The 17,796-nt window shown below is 34.6% G+C and overlaps 1 pseudogene; it reads right to left on the bottom strand.

Moving 5' to 3' along the window:
- Positions 1–13,853: 13,853 nt before the first annotated feature.
- On the bottom strand, positions 13,854–16,012 carry LOC142175810 (formyltetrahydrofolate deformylase 1, mitochondrial-like; annotated as a pseudogene).
- Positions 16,013–17,796: the final 1,784 nt, after the last annotated feature.

Below are 17,796 nucleotides of genomic sequence, written 5' to 3'. Positions count from 1 at the left end.
AAGTTTAAAAATAATAATGCATTAATTATTTTCTTGGGCCTTGGAATTATGAGAATGGTTACAAGTAATTAAACTCAAAATCATAATTCTCAAACCTATTATGCTTCCTCTACTGTCACTAAATTATTTCTAGCATATTCACAAGCAAGATATAGTATTATAGCGATTATGAATAGCAATCTACAATGTATTGAATATATTTCCTTATCGTATGATTTGGATTTATCTTTTTAATATTTAATCTTCTATAGACTTTATTCATGAATTCCAGCTTGGTTAATATCTTTTCACTTGTGTGATTTATATTTTCTTTATCTTTGCTTAGTTTCTTTTACGCTGCTATAGAATAGTTAATGGATCTATACTCTCGCTATCCTTCATATTTTCTTAATTCATCACCCTTTAAACAGTAAAAATATCTAGAGAATTTTGTTAAGTCCTATAAAAGTACGTATGTTATTGCATTCTACTAGTGACTTTTACAAGACCTTGACAAAAATACCGAAAATTAATCGAATCATATCGATATCGAAGAGAAACCGACATGATTTGGACGGTTTCGAAAAGTCTAATTTGGTTATACATAATAGAATAACCGAAAAATTAGTATGGTACGAATTTTATAAAACAACTGACCGAATCGAACCATTGACACCCCTAGGTCATGTTTATTGCTTTTACTAGGATGTCCAAATTTTTGGGAGAAAACTGGCAAAAATGGTCTCTTATATTTTGGTATGGTTGTTTTGGTTATGCCACACTTCCTTTTTTTTCCATGTGGGGTAAACGGATTTTTTCAATTAAAGTGACATTATTCGGAAAAAATATTATTATATTAATTTAGGAGTCATTACTTGGAATAGTATTAGTTCAGTGTTTCAAGTCACTTTTTATTAAATCGCTAATCAAGAAAAGTTTTGACTCCATTTATGGTCCGCGAACATAGAAGACCAGGTATGAAATTCTTTTGATTAGAGAGAAGGTATGAGGCACTCCCTGAATTATGTATTTCGGGCACCGCCGATTTATTAATTCCTACTTGACTTAAATAGATTTTGGATAAATTGTGTCTTATTGGGCTTGCATGTTTTGCCTATGTTCGCTTTCAATTGTTGAAAATTATTAATCACAAACTAGGACCGGTTTTCCCGACCCTAGCCTACACTCACCAAGATAAGTATTCCCGACCTTAGTTTGTGCGTTGGACTCTAAAGAATTAAGTCTAACATGATTTAAGGAAGTTATTTGAGTAATTAGGTCAAGACGTGTCTCCACGACCTTGCTTTTTATTTATGTCTTTGTTTCGAAACGAGTATCCTGACATCGGGTAGGACAAATTTATTAACTTTGATGAGTTTAAAGCTCTTCCGGATAAAGTTGTTAATTTTCGGAAAAATGACATTGTATAGCCACTGTAAAAATAATAGCCGAAAAAATATATAGAATTTGTATATTTTTTGTATATATATACATTATGTATGTTATATACAAAATTTATATACATTTTTAACTACCAGATGTTAATAATTTCTAGCGCGGGCTAAAAGTGATAATACCCCTTAATTATCTGGCTAACTTTGTTATGAAAGACTAGACGGACATCTTCTTTGAAGAAGATTAAGTTAGCCCGCTTTTTGTGAATGGGCTTAACATTTGTTTTGGGAGGTGAGCCCATTTAAATATTTCATTGCAATGGGCTTGCGAAAATAAATTTCTTCTAGCCCGATGCGCTGAGAGGCCCTAAGATTAATTATATTACAAGGGTACTAGATTATTAATATGGAATATACACAGGATTACCCGTAGAAACCAAAAAAATAATATCCTGATTCTACACATCAAAATAATTAATTTAAATATTATTATAGTATATTATTTCGGTATATATGTATACCATTACAGTATACTGTTGTAGTATAACTGTACAATCTTATAGTATATTTTGATACAGTAGCGGTATATCATTGGTTAAATGTATTTATTCAAGTTTCAGTTAAAATATTGTATATTATTACAATATATAATTTTGTTAGCTCTTTTTTAAAAAGGGCAGCCCGATTCACTAAGCTTCCGCTATGCGCGGGGTCCGGAGAAGGCCCGCACCATAAGGGTCTATTGTACACAGCCTTACCCTGCATTTTGTTAGCTCTTTTTTAATTTAAAAAAATTTCATTTTATTTCGTTTTTCTTTGCCATTAGTTTGTATATCATATAATAAATCATACTCTATTAATAATAATTCTCAAAGTTAGTTAATCGCAATATGTGGCCAGGGACGGATGTAGCCTTTGGGATACGAGTTCAACTGAACCAATAACTTTCGATACAAAATATGAATTTATATGTAAAATTCTATGAAAATCTCAACAAGTATTAGATTTGAACCCATAATCTTAACAGCACAATGAATTCAACGCTAAAATCTTAAAAGTTGAACCATTAAATTTAAATTCCGGATTAGCCTCTGTATGTGGTTGAAGAGTTAACTTATCGATGGAGTTCATTAACGAGACGTTTTGGATCGGGAGCTCTTGATCTATGAATGGAGGAAAAAAAAGTACAAAGAAGCTCTTTAAGACTTTAAATAGAAGCACATATGATGATGAGATGAATAACATGCAATGTAGGAAAAAATAATAGGAGCGAAAAAACACAAACCAACATAAAGTAACTAATGGGAAAAAGGGAAAGTCAGCGAAAAGTTAAGATAAATAGGAAAATACATGGGAGAGAAAACACAGAGAGTAATTAATTAATGGGGAAAAGGGAATGTCAAGGTAAATTTTGGATCTCATGGGTGTATTATATAAAAAGTTTAGAGTGGGTAATTAGTTTGGCCCAAATGAGCATTTTGTGTAGATTTCCCTACTAACATTGCTTAGTTATTCTAATTAGCGATAACACTAATATTACTAATGTTGGTTTAGATTTGGGCTAACTTTAATATCCGACACATTAGCCTTATTGGAGTTGTCCCAGGACAAACTCAGGGCCAATACGACATGAAGTTAAGTGTCGAAGGCTGGCAACCCATCTTATTTAAAACTTGGCCAAATGAAATGGGTATTTGATTAATAGCCACCTTCTAACCTTTCAATTGCAACCACTATTGAGTTAATTAATTGAAGCTAACATTTCAAAATTTGCGAATTAAGGAAAACGGCCACTATAACGCTAGATAATGTTTTAAAGAAGGGAGCACCAAGGACATGGGTTTGCGAAGACCATAAGGTGGATTCACTTGGGTCATAAGTGGAATTTAGTGGATCAATCGTGACACATAATTAACACCAACCTGATCTATACATGATGCATCGTGTAAGTGGAGCTTGTGCAGATTCAAAACACACTCCAATACATATATATACTATATAAGCAGCTACTCATTTACAAATTCAAATTACTATTCACTTCCCTAAGAATAACTCTTTTGCCGCCAATTTTATTTCTCAACAATGATCATCCCAACAGTGAAGCTAATTTCGGAACTTCCTCCAAGTAAGTAGTAGATCCATGATCGATCACAATCATCTTCTTCACATATTTCTGTTTTTTTCATCCACATTCGACTATCGTGCGAATTATCAGAAACATGATTTTGTCTTCCTTATTTTGTTTTACTCTGATTTTGTAGTAGTTGGTCAAAATCTTATTAAAATAAATAGTTATTCAAACATGAAATTAAGGCAAAACAACTACACAATTAGTTTCATAAACTCCAATGCTTCCATTGTGTAGTTTCATAAACTACACAATTAGTTTCGCACCTCGTAAATACTAGGAATTTGGTCAGAGCTTGGGGAGGAGACTAGAGAGAATCGACGACTTTTCTGGAAACTTATACTCATGGATATAAATCAGTCTTTCTCAATACTATAAGAATAAAAAAAAATATATTCGAAAAGCTTACCAAAAGTCGTGGTTTTCATTATCAAAATTTAAAAAATTGCGTTGTTGATTCAGAAAATTATTCTGTCTTATTAGAACGACAATCGGCTTTAGTTGTTTTTCCTTGATCAAATTGAATTTCCCCAACTTCTATGCAATATTCGTCTCTTAAAGGCTTAAAATATTTTGGAGTTTTTACTATTAAACCTGTTGCACTTTCGAAAGTAATAGTGGAGTACTTAATTACTGAGTTTAGTTGAATCTCGTAAAGTAAATTTTAACCACCTCTACGTGTATGTGTGTTTTTTTACCTCTCTTATGTTAGATGGTGAATCTATCTATAAATGATTGGTGTTTTATGTTGGATTTTTAGATTGTAGATTGATGTTTTATGTTGGATTTTTAGATTGTAGGAGTTACAACCGATGATGTTTGTATGTTAGATGGTGGATCCATAAACGATTAGTGTTTTATGTTAGATTTCGAGATTGTAGAGTTACAGCTGATGATGTTTTGGGCTTAGACATACTTAGGCCCAAATTGAATGTTTTTACTGTAATAAAAGACACCTATTCTAAGCAAAAGCGTTAACTAGACACGTGTCTAGCCACGTTTCTCTTTTTATCTTTCCCGTGCTTTTGATTGCTTTTTTTGTTTTTGTTTTTTCAGGTAAGGTGCTATCTCTGTACTTTACTTTTGATTGCTTTTATTCTTTTTTTTTTTCCAGGCAAGGACGAATGGACCAATAAATTCTGTAAATCGCTTGTATATTTGTTCGCGGCATTGTTCCATACCAGAAACAGAAGTCCAAATCAACAAGGTCTCATCCCCAAAAGTTTCTTAATGCAAATTTGGATCGAAGAAGGGAGCACCCTCACCGTTAGGGATACTCCATTCGCTATGGCATTTCAAAAGGGTAGTGATGAGCTCGAGCGATACCGGGATCAGACTTTGACACGGGACATCCCTAGCAACTTAAGGGATTTCCAATACAGAGGGGAATTTTTGCACTATGAACTTGCCAAGAGCATGGGAGTTAGTCTTTCTAGATATTTTCCTTTGTTCTTTGAGCGGCGGCCTGTTGCTCTGTTTGAACTACTCACTACTTCAAGAGACTCACTCTTTCCCATAAATGAGTTCATGGAGATTAAAGAAGAACTGCAGAAAATTGGCTTGGAAACCTTATTCAGCATGGGATTTGATTTTGCCGCACAAGTGCAAATGCAAGTTTCTGCTCAAGAAAATGAGCAAGCTTTGGTTACTGCACCCGTACCCTTGCTAACCTCAAAAGGAAACCAACAGAATTTCGTTTCTGGTCAAGAAAATGAGCAAGCTTTGATTGCTGCACCCTCACCCTTGCTAACCTCAAAAGGAAACCAACAGAATTTGATACCTAGTCAAGGAAATGAGCAAGCTTTGTTTGTTGCACCCTCACCCTTGCTAGCCTCAAAAGGAAACCAACAGAATTTGATTTTTGGTCCCTTGCTAACCTCAAAAGGAAAAGAGTAAGAGGGAGATAATGTTCTTCCCCCATTTGGTAAGTCGTTGTTATTAATTTTATCACCTATACCTCCCCTGAACTTCTAACTTCTAACTTCTTTTATGGCAGGTTATTATCCCATGGTTGTTGCAACCCTGGTCAACCCCAAGACCAACAAGGTCTTTGACTAGAAAGAGTCACACTTCTCCATCCTCCAGTTGAGAAAATATATTGAGGGAGTTTTTGGGTAGACAGTATCTAGTATAGGGTTCGATATCTTTGCACTTAATGAAAATGAAGAGAGGGTCAAGATGTTAGATTGTGACACTCTAGTAAAAGAATTCTTAGATAACAACCGATTTATGTACCATGTGGAGGTCGAGAGGGTCGATCTAAGAGGGCAGCCTGAACCTAAAAATGGGACCTTTGACATTCTACCCGGAGATTTTTTAAAGATTTACGACGCCATTCAAAAGATTCCTCATTACAACACACATGCAGCAAAAGACACAAAGATGCAGAAGTTGTTTAGGAGTAAGTTTTTGCACATTTATGTGAACGAGTTTCAGTTTTTTTTGGTCAACTTTCTGATGTTTTCTTTTGCAGCGTCTAGAAAAACCATTACAAGATGGCGTGACAAGTTTATCCCGGCTCCATCGAAGAGACAGAAAAGTGGAGAACATTCACAAGAAGCCGACTCTGGTCGGCCACAAGAATTGGCGCCGACGGCTATTGTTCCACCTTCATTGCCTCCTTTTGGCACCTCTTCTCAACTGGTGTTGGTGCCTACCAACATTGATAAGCCACAAGGATTGCTACCGCCCTCTATGGTTCCGCAAGTCCCGGCTACTAACACTCTTTCCCAGCCACCAGGACTTTTAACCTCTGCCCCTAACTTCATTCCTCACATTTGACCCTCAACCCTCAACAAATGTTTGGCAATTTATGGACTCTACCAAATGTGGGGTATGACAAGTCCACCACAACCACAAGCACCGGTGTACCTTTAGGCACGTTTGCTTACATATATAGTATGACATCTTTGTCGTCTTTTAATTTTTTTGTACTGAGATTTTTACACGCCTAATCCCTTTCCAAAAAGTATTTAAAAAAAGAACATTAATTTTAGTTTAATCCACAAATAACAATTTTTTTTTTATAATACTAGCATATTGTAAAATTTAGGCACATCATTGATGAGTGAACGGAAGACATAAATTATGGGATCTAAAATTCACAATTAAATAGTAGTAGCTAATTTCTTTCACGTGGAGTCTTCGATATTAAAATTGAATCTACAATAAATCTTTTCAACTGAGTTTTTCTTTTTAATTTTATCCTCTTTTCGACATTTATTTCTTTTTCTCTCTCACACAACATGTATTGTTCAAAGTATATTACTAACAAACACCTTATCAGAAAAAAATCTAAAATTTTAAGTGCCCTGGCAGTTTCTAGGAGATACTTATATTTTCTTTCCACTACCCCATTTTGTTGTGGTGTGTAGGGGCAAGTTTTCTGATGAATGATGCCTTTGGATTGGTAGAATGTGGTAGTTTCATGACTGGTAAACTCCAGCCCATTATCAGATCTGATGGTCTTAACAGAGGTGTTAAATTGATTTTCAATTATGGTTGTAAAGGCCTTGAGGGTTTGAAGAGCATTGCTCTTACAACTTAATAAATGTGTCCAAGTGGATCTACTGAAATTATCTACTAGTGTGAGAAAATACTTGTAATTGTCATGAGTATTGACATGGTAGGGACCCCATATGTTAATATGTATCAACTCAAATATTTGGGTAGAGGTACTGGTTCTTTGTGGGAATGGAAGTCTGGCTTGTCTAGCCATATGGCAAATTGAACAGATAAATGGTTGTCTGGGTGAGAAAAGTACAGGTATGGAGGACATTCCTCTCATTTTGACAAAGGAAACATGACCAAGCCTATTGTGCCACAAGAGATTCACATCATACTTATCAAACACAACTGAGGTGTCATTCTTATTATTGTGAGCGGATATATTTACATTTGATGAATGATGATATGAATGACTAGGACTTCTGAAGCCTTCACTATTTACACTAGTAGAGGAAAAACAGTTGCAACAAGAACCTGATACATCAGAATTTGAGAAAGTGCTTTTACCCTTTAGACACCTGGAACACAGATAGTATAGTCCCTCCCTGCTACTACCAATCACCTGAGGCCTCTTCACTGAAGGGGCCTCTAATAGACACAGTGCATTAATAAAGAGCACAATACATTTAATATGCATTGCAAGAGAGTGGACATAGATTAGATTGTATTTGAAAGAAGGAACATAGAGGACTTTGTGTAGGATGATTTCAGGACTGAGTATCGCATTTCCAAATTCAAGTACTTTCACCCCATATCTATTTGGTAGGCTAATCAATAAAGGATATGGTAGAGTGGTGATATTGCTAAGTGTTGTCTTATTAAAAGTCATATGGTTAGATGCTCCTGATTCTATGATCCAAAGGTCAGACTTTGATTCAAATCATTTGCATGATGGTTTGTCAAAATCAATAGAAGAGGTGCAGACTATAATACCTGCGAAATTGACAGCAACATTAGTAATGTTGGAATTGCTGGAGGGTCCTCCTGTGTTGCCTGTCTGAAAGTGCTGCAGCAGACTCATTATCTGCCCATACTGCTCTCTTGTTAGATTGACATTTTGATTCTCACATGTGCAACTGAATCATCTTCCTTCTCATGAAGTAAATCAGCTGGAACTCCATGTACGTTTGCCACAACTCTTTTTCCTCTGTTGAACTTGTGACCCTGAGTCTGATTTGAGCTGTTATTCTGATTTAACTGTTGAGCATTGGCCCGATTAAAATTCTGATTGTTGTATGAATTGCCTTGGGGATACCCATGTAACTTGTAACATTTCTCCTTTGTGTGACCCGGTTTCTTGCAATAGTCACAGAATGGGCGACCTTTGTTGTTTGCAGTGTGGTGTGTTTTGAAGTTCCTAGCTCCGAATGGATTTTGATGTTGTGTAGATGTGGCATTCACATATAGTGAAGTAGACTCAAGATTTAATTGATTACTTGGCTTGAATTTCCTTTGTTTCTCTTCCTGTATTAGGAGGGAGAAAGCCTGTGCCAAAGACGGTAGAGGTTTCATCATCAAAATGCTTCCTCGCACTATTATATAGACCTCATTTAAGCCCATCAAAAATTAAACGAGTCGTCGATCTTGTTCTGCTTTATGCATCGTTTCCTTTTATCCACACGTGCAAACACAGTTGCACTGAGACTTAGCACTCGGTGTGTTTAATTCTTTCCACAGTCTCTTCATTCGTGTATAGTAGGCAGTGATGTCTAATCAGCCCTGAACAAGATCGTTGATCTCCTTTTGGATTTGATAAAATTTTGCTCCATTTGTTTGATCATATCGATCTTCCAGCTTCCTCCATAGCTCGACTGAGTCATTAACATACTCAACACTGTCATAGGTCTCTTTTCCGAGGGAATTGAGAATCCAGGAGGTCACCATATCGTCACATCTCTCCCATTGGCAAAATTGAGGTGAATTAAGGCTAAGTTTCCTACATTCCCCATTTATGAACCCTTATTTATTTTTGACCGATAGAGCTCGTAACACATTTCTTCTCCAAGACCTATATCCAATTCCATAGAATGGAACTGGCACTAGCATTACTCTAGGACTGTCCGAAGGATGAATGTACAGAGGACTGCTCGCATCGATGGTCGGCTGGTCATTTTTGGTCGTATTGGGCGTTGTTTCTTCGCTTTGATTGATGGCCATTTGAGAAGCTCTAATCGTTGAAATTAACCAATATATCAACCGACTTTGTGAGTAGATAGATCGATTTCACTGAAAATCTTTGATCCGTATGAAAATTGCAGTATTAATCGAGGAATCTAAAAACCCTAGTATACGAAAGGGAAAAAGAGATTTTGAGATACTAAAAGAGGAATTCCGGTAGAATTCGAGTAGATACGTTCAACCGGGCTCTGATACCATATTTAGATTAGCTCGAAACTGGAAAAATCAAGCTCATGCAAGACCTCCAATGGAGGTTCTCGAGAGTTCTAAGAGAGCAGAGAGAGAGAGAGAGTAAAGAATAGAATGTGAAATGATATTCTGCTTATCTCAACATTATTGCAAAATGTGTATATATGTACATGTACACGTATGACAGCTAATACAACTAGACTAATTGTATAACTACTGTATAACTACTACAACTAATAGTGTATAGTTACATGCTGACTCAACACAAATCTGTACAACTACACAATAATTTAAGACTCTCAATAACAACGATGAGCACTTTCTTTCTTCTCTCTCTCTCTCTAAATTTGCAAAGTTTTCTCCTTCTGCCTTCTGTTAGAATGTATTGATTCAATATTCAACAGAAATGGTCTCAAGCTCAAAGCCACTATTCCTTAACCCATGGTTTGTAATACGATTGCCCTATTATCATGGAGTCAACCGTGTTTTAGAAGGTGTATTTTGTGCTTGAATTTTCCATCTATGTTTCTCTTCTTAAGGATTTCAAATACAAGTCTATTAAAACTTTTTATATGCATATGATATCTAAGCATGTATAGAAAATAGCACTGGTTCATGTTCTTTGTTATAACAGACTTTCATGATGGCCTTCAATTTGTGGTGAGTTTCGACTTATTTTTAATTTCTTTAGTATTTTGAGGGCTTATTATGTCAGGTTTTGTTGCCTGATTTGAATCACTTTAGGATGTGGAATGGGGACTCGATATCTCATCATGCTATTTTTCCGATTCGAAATGTGAGGAAGATATCAATGGAATTGAAGGCAACAACTCAAGAAAAATTTGGTTTGAGTATTGCAAGTTTTCTTTCCATTTGGTTTCTATGTATATTCTTCTATATCATCAACCTTACATTTGTGGCAAACAAGAATGTGTTATTTGTATTCAGTCCAGTAATAAATCATGTACTTCTCCATCTCTACTTAATTTTTGGTTGATTTATTCTTGCGCGTTATGAAAGTTTGCTGCTAACTGATCATGAAAATAGATATTAGCCCATAATTTAGACATAGTGGGATATGAGGGAGATAGAAGAAAAATATTGTCAGGTAAAATTATGGGTGTTTAACGGGCGGGCTGGGACGGGCTGGACACAAAAAAAATCAGCCCGTCCGTTTAACGTTGCGGACTGTTAGTGGGCTGTACTTTTTCAGATTTTTTTTGTTCGTCCGGATTCGCGCTTAGAGGGCTGTTAGCGGGCCGTGCATTTTTTATTTTTTATTTTTAAAGTAAATTTTGTTTTTCTTATTCAATGTTATTGATTATTAAGTATTTGCAAACTTTTAAGGCTTAAAATTAAACTTTAAAGTTTAAAGTTTTAAATTTAAAATTTGAATTTTATAATTTTAAAATTGAAAGTAAGTGACTACAAAAAATTATTTAATAAGACCAATAGGCAATATGTAAGGATCAAGTTTCGAAAACTTTCATTTGATATTTTTATTGAATAATATATAATACTTCAAATTAAGTTGCAAGTTCTTTTTTGATTTTGTTATTTTTGAACTTGCAAATTAAAAGTTTACAACAGTTATAAAAATAAAAAAAATAGTATATCACATGCTTTGCATCATTTTTGTAAGTTCATCCATGTCAACATGAGGTTCTTGGTTTCCGGCATTGGTTGAATCAGAACCATAAACCATTATATCTCTAATTTCTTGGTCCTCCGCTTCATCTACCTCGTCACGCCCTTGATTTCGCCGTTCTGATCTTATCCAATCTTTGAAGCACACTAGAATTTCCAAAGCGTTGCTACAGAAGAAGGAATATTTGCATCTACAACAGAAGAAGCATCAACAATGTTAGCATAATAATTATATAATATTTCTAAATGTTTGTGTAGATCAGAAATACAAGTGTCAATATCAGGATTTTCAGTTGGTCCAATATCCATATAAGAATATAAAGCAATGATTAATTGACGACAAGTGGCCATTTTGATAGAAGGGTTTAAAATAGCACCAATTAGGTAAATAGGTAGAAATATTTTTTAAACTTATCTAGCATAAATTCAACAACAGAAGTATATCCTTCTTTCTTCTTCAAATTATGTAGTAAAAGAGAAATTTCAGCAATATGAACTAAACCATTTGCAATAGTAGGATAATTTGCAATATTTTAATTTGACCGTTGGCAACGGTCCAAAAAACATAAAGAAAAAAAAGTTAAAAACGGGCTGAACCGGGATGTAGCCAGTTAAAAACCCGTTAACGGGCTTAGCGGGTTCCGGTGCACCGATATCAAAAAACTGTTCGTTTGAAACCCGCTCTCCGCCCAATCCGTCCCAGCCTGCCCCCACGCTACAGTACCGGACTGACCCGCACTGAACCGGGTTGTAAACGGGTCAGTCCGACCCGATTAACAGGTATAGGTGAAATGAATAGTTGTACTCCGTGGTTTTAGGAAAAGAGATGAGTTTTGAGCTGCCGAATTGGAGGAAAAGAACGTGATAGAGATGCAAAAAGATGTCATTAATGTCAACAATTCATACTAATTACCAGGAAACAGAAAACTAAGGAAAGTGCCTTAGAGAAAAAGGCGTTAAAGGAAGAAAAAAAGGGGTTGACATCTCACGTTCATATCCCCAATTTTTACATTAGCATTTTTCTTCTCTTAGTTTTTTTTTCCTTCTTTTTGTCATAAGTTTTTAAATAGAATGATCACGAAGAGACCATGTCACAACTGTTTTTTCCTTACTTGTTTTGGTGAAAAGAAAAGATGCATTAAATAGGAAGAAGCAAGTACAAAACAAATCATTGTTCAAATATGCCTAAACATCTTACACAGTCACAGAGTTATAAAATGTAACAAAGGAACTTAAAAAACATCACATTTGGTATTTCAACCAACGACTTAAAAGCAACTAAGAGCTCTTCTTATGTAAAGCAGTCTAGAAGTTCATGCACACATGCATACATATACCTACATATACTATTACTTATATGCACAATATAATTTTTCATACAAATAGATGAAAATTTACACCCATACTAAGATTTTGCTTCACTACATTAACGTTAATGATTTTATTTCTCGTCAACAAAGCTATTAATCAAGTTTAATAATTAAAGGGTGCAGCTGCATTAATAGTAACAATTTTTTTAGCAAGAAAATCACAAAACTTTTGGTCGGAACTCTAACTTAAATAGGATGCCTCCTCTATAGTCTCAAGTCTATACATGGCCTCATGACTTGTTGCCTTGTTGCCCAGCTCCATTTAAGGAACAAGGCAAAACCAGCTTTAATATTGGGCCCAATCGGGAAACGAGAATTTGGATGGGTCCTGCTGTAATATATGTTACGCGTACCTTGAGCCTAACTCAATCCCAAATTGAGCCTAACTCAACCCCAAAAGCTAGTTTATGAAGTCAGGATTGCCCAAGCGGCCAAGCCATATTAAGGAGATCCATCCCTTAAAGCACCGATGTCGGACTCTTCACTGAGAGAAATGAAAGAGTGACGTAATACAGCAATAAGTTTGACAGCCTAAACCCGGCAGCACACAAGCCTCACAGTTTTTACCGGGGTTGTGTCAATATAAGTTTGTCTATGGCCAAGGACCTATTCTAATGGACCCAAGTGCAGTCCAGCAGACAGGTGATCCTACATTAAAGTGCAACACAGGATGCAGATGCTAATGCAGTCCTGATTAAGATTATGCAAAATGCATAACAAGCCATCCAAATCCAAGAATATCTACATAAGACATATTTGTGTGAATGCTTCATCTACCTGGTTTTGTATGATGAACTCCTAAATTAAGGAAAGAACCACTGACATGTTAAAGTGACTACCAAGCAGGCAAAAAAAATCCTTTTTAGAGACTCAGAAAAATTTAGCATCGAAGTGAAAACAATTAGAGTTCATCAAAAACCTTACTCAGCACGCTCGGGCATTCCAACTGAAGCATGGACAAAACATCACCTATTCTGACACCCCAAACGCCCAGACCTACTAACTAAAGCGCGGACAACATAATATGGGGCCTAAGATCGGGTAAACCAAGAATTGGAATGCGCCTTAGCTAATACCATGGCAAGGAAATGGACTGCCTAACTCAATCCCAAAAGCTAGATCATGAAATGGGAGTGTCCAAGACCGTATAAGGAGATCGCCTCAACCGATGTTGGACAGTAACATAATTTAGAAAGTTTTAAATCCATTGAAGACTTTGAAGCAAGTTTGATGATAAGATGAATTGGAAGAACCAGTCATTTTCTCTTTCTTCTTCAACAATTCCTTTTCTCATGTTGTATTGGTACAAACCAGTAAACTCTTCTCTTTCTGGATCGTGTGTGTACAAATTAGTCATTTACTAAAGTCACGACACTAACATTCATGGTTTCTAGTTTCCTGTATGACAAACTAAATGTATAGAGATTTATGCCGATACCCCATTCTCTCTTTGGTTACGATTTAAAATACAACAGTCTTGTCTTTCTCATATGGTAAATCACCCAGCTCACAATATGATTTAATTGCTTTTGCTAGACACTGTTTCTCAAGATCCTCAGAATTCTGAATATAGCTCCGCAAATTATCTCTATGGGAAACTCTTTCAACCTGAAAGAACAAAGTTCTGTAAAAGCCGGAAGCTGAAATCATAAAATGATGGTGATCATTTAGCAGATGATGCGAGCAGTTTCTCAAATGATATGTAGATCTCTTAGAGGCAAATTGGCTAAGATGGAAACTGAATACTTGTATATGATCTGAATATTTTGACTTAGAAATGCATTTATCCTCTTATAATTTCCTTTCCTTTGCTTCTATTCCTTCAAAAGACCCAACCTCTCAGGTCTGCCTTCGTACATTCTACGTAACAATTACTGTATTAAAGTCAAAATATCAAACCCAAGGTCAAGAGAATGCAAGTAAACTAAGTGCATTGAAACAATCAAGAACATGAAGCAGCATTATGCAAATGAACACACACACACAAACACACACACACACACACACACACACATATATGGAGTTTGGATAGCTTTTTGAATTATTTTGGAGAAACATTTTTGGAAAAAGAATGTGTTTGGATGACCGTGCAAATATCTTTTTGAAACACCTGCTCATATTAGGATTAATGTGTGTTCCCTAAGAGCACAAAACCAAATTGAAAAATATTGCTCCGTAGGACTTCCAACCAAAAATTCATAACATTTAAGTTGTTACTTTCTCATGAGAATGTCTTGTCTGTTTTAGGGAGAATTCGTCTTTGGAAAAATGTAAAAACGAACATCCGTTAATAAGTTTACAAAGTAATGATACATAAAAATATGATTGAAGGCATACCGCATACCTTTAGCTTGACGAAACAGAATCAAAAGAAAGAGAAAAGCAAGGTAAGACTGCAATCATAGAATGATATGCTGTTAAGAACTGAACATGCAGATCGAATCCTAAAACTAATTTTTAGAGTTCCAATGCAAACAAATAAAGGTCACAAATATTAAAGCCATTACATGGTTAGTAATAGACATAAGAATACTTACCATTTGCTCAATGAAGGGACCTGCATCGAATCATTCACTAACAAAGTGAGTTGTTGCACCAATCAACTTAAAACCAGCCTCAAAAGCCTATCAAACGAATAAAAAGCCTCAAGGTTGTATACCATCACAAAAGAAGAAAGCTCAATATAGAAGAGTGGAAAATGACCATTTAAGAAAAGGAGTCTGGAAATTGAACCTGCTTAGATGGACTGCCACCCTCGAATAATGACAAAATTAAAGGCCATGGTGAATATTAATGATATCCTTCCCATAACTCCCTAAGAACTATGCAGATAATACCTGCATAACCTGAAATTACAAAAGCAACTTAAGGATATTCGTTAGGAGTGTTATAATGGTGGCAGTCGTTCCACGATAACAAGTAGTAATATTTTATAAGTATTTTCCACGATAACTAATTTTTCCAATAGCAAATAAATAGTATAATGAAGAAATTGCATATGCTTAACCCTATTATTACAGAAGTTATATCAACAGGAAGCCTACCATTCTGCCACCTGTGCAACAAATCTACAAGAGAGTGGTCCTGCACCAAGTTGATGACAGCTTTAAGCCTTTAACATTAAAATAGTAAGAACGGTTTTCAGCACAACAACATAAATTAGTTTGTAAAAGGAAAACAAAAATAAAAGAGCATCAACCATCCAAAAAAGATATGCCTATTTTGGTTCAACAACAACAAAATCCGCTAACTTTCTAGAGGGAATTTTCACACGTTCGCTCTTCTTGATAGCAGTGGCAGCAGGTTGATTATTCTTGTCCTCCGTGGCTGCCCAAGGTATCACCTATGTCATCAGCAGTATTCATAACAATGGCCCTTTAACATCCTTATCTGCCACAAGTACCTCTGTTACTGCTTATGTTACTAGGAAGTAACCAAATTGTTGATTCAGTGCTTTAACAATTTCATCTTATTGATACAACAATCACATTAAGTCACTGCAGAATATTCAATGTTTTTTTAGTCTCATTTTCTTTGACAAGCATATTTAATAAAGCTCATCACGTACGATCAATCAAAATTTCATATAGAAGAGGAATGTAGTAATCAGGTATGACCATGTCCAAGCATGACGCTATGAAGACTTACTTACTGGGCAATGAAAGACATGTACCAGGGTATTTGAGGAGGATTTTACAGATTTGAGTGACCTTTTCGCAAATTTACAAACATGCGGACCAAAGTTTGCTTACATATATAGTACGGCATCTTTGTCTTCTTTTAAAGTTTTTGTACTGAGATTTTTACACGCCTAATCCCTTTCCAAAAAGTATTTAAAAAAAGAATATTAATTTTAATTTAATCCACAAATAACAATTTCTTTTACAATACTAGCATATTATAAAAGTTAGGCACATCATTGATGAGTGAACGGAAGACATAAATTATGGGATCTAAAAATCACAATTAAATAGTAGTAGCTAATTTCTCTCACGTGGAGCCTTCGATATTAAAATTGAATCTACAATAAACCTTTTCAACTGAGTTTTTCTTTTCAATTTTTTCCTCTTCTCGACATTTATTTCTTTCTCTCTCCCACACAACGTGTATTATTCGAAGTATATTACTAGCAAATACCGTATCAGAAAAAAATCTAAAATTTTAATATGCCATTAATATGAAATATATCAAATAAACTTATTATATAGACATAATGTATACAAATATATATGTTATATTAGTGAAAAATATAAATGGTATATTGATGATATATATTTAAATATAAATATGAGTATAAGCAACATATGTATGTATACATGAATTTTCTTAGAAAATACATGATTTATAATGTATATATATCTCAAATATACATTATATTTTTCACAAAATATATGTATTTTATTACTTTCAGAATATACGATGTATAATTTCACTAGAGTTATGTTATATAAATAGCCCATGTATTTTTTTTACTGGTAAAAATATCCAATGTATGGAAAGTGAAAAATTTGTTATGGCAAGTTCTCAACATAAAAATAGGAAAATATATTACGTTCTGGAATGAATTAGTTTCTAACCATTTAAATGTTTTAGGTAATGGATTGGTTTCAAGAGAAGATATAGGAAAAGATATTAAAAAGTATTAGGAGTATATTTAGTAGTAGCTTGATTGTCGCTCGAAATTTATTATTATCATATCTGAATTTATTGGAACCTGCTATATATAAAAATATTTTACTGTCATACTTGTTAATCATTATTGCCTTACTTGTTAATAAAAATATATATATAAGTTTAAAAATAATAATGCATTAATTGTTTTCTTGGGCCTTGGAATTATGAGAACGGTTATAAGTAATTAAACTCAAAATCATAATTCTCAAACCTATTATGCTTCACCTACTGTCACTAAATTATTTCTAGCATATTCACAAGCAAGACATAGTATTCTAGCGATTTTGAGTAGCAATCTACAATGTATTGAATATATTTCCTTATCGTATGATTTGGATATATCTTTTTAATATTTAATCTTCTATAGACTTTATTCATTAATTCCAGCTTGGTTAATATCTTTTCACTCATGTGATTTATATTTTTTTTTATCTTTGCTTAGTTTCTTTTACGCTGCTATAGAATAGTTAATGGATCTATACTCTCGCTATCCTTCATATTTTCTTAATTTATCACCCTTTAAACAGTAAAAATATCTAGAGAATTTTGTTAAGTCCTATAAAAGTACGTATGTTGTTGCATTCTACTAGTGACTTTTACACGACCTTGACAAAAATACCGAAAATTAATCAAATCATATCGATACCGAAGAGAAGCCGACATGATTTGGACGGTTTCGAAAAGTCTAATTTGGTTATACATAATAGAATAACCGAAAAATTAGTATGGT

The sequence above is a fragment of the Nicotiana tabacum genome, chromosome 22 (genome assembly GCF_000715075.1).
Source record: "Nicotiana tabacum cultivar K326 chromosome 22, ASM71507v2, whole genome shotgun sequence".
Classification (NCBI taxonomy): Eukaryota; Viridiplantae; Streptophyta; class Magnoliopsida; order Solanales; family Solanaceae; genus Nicotiana; species Nicotiana tabacum.
The sequence above is the reverse complement of the archived record's forward strand: the minus strand, read 5'-3'. Positions and strand labels throughout refer to the sequence as shown.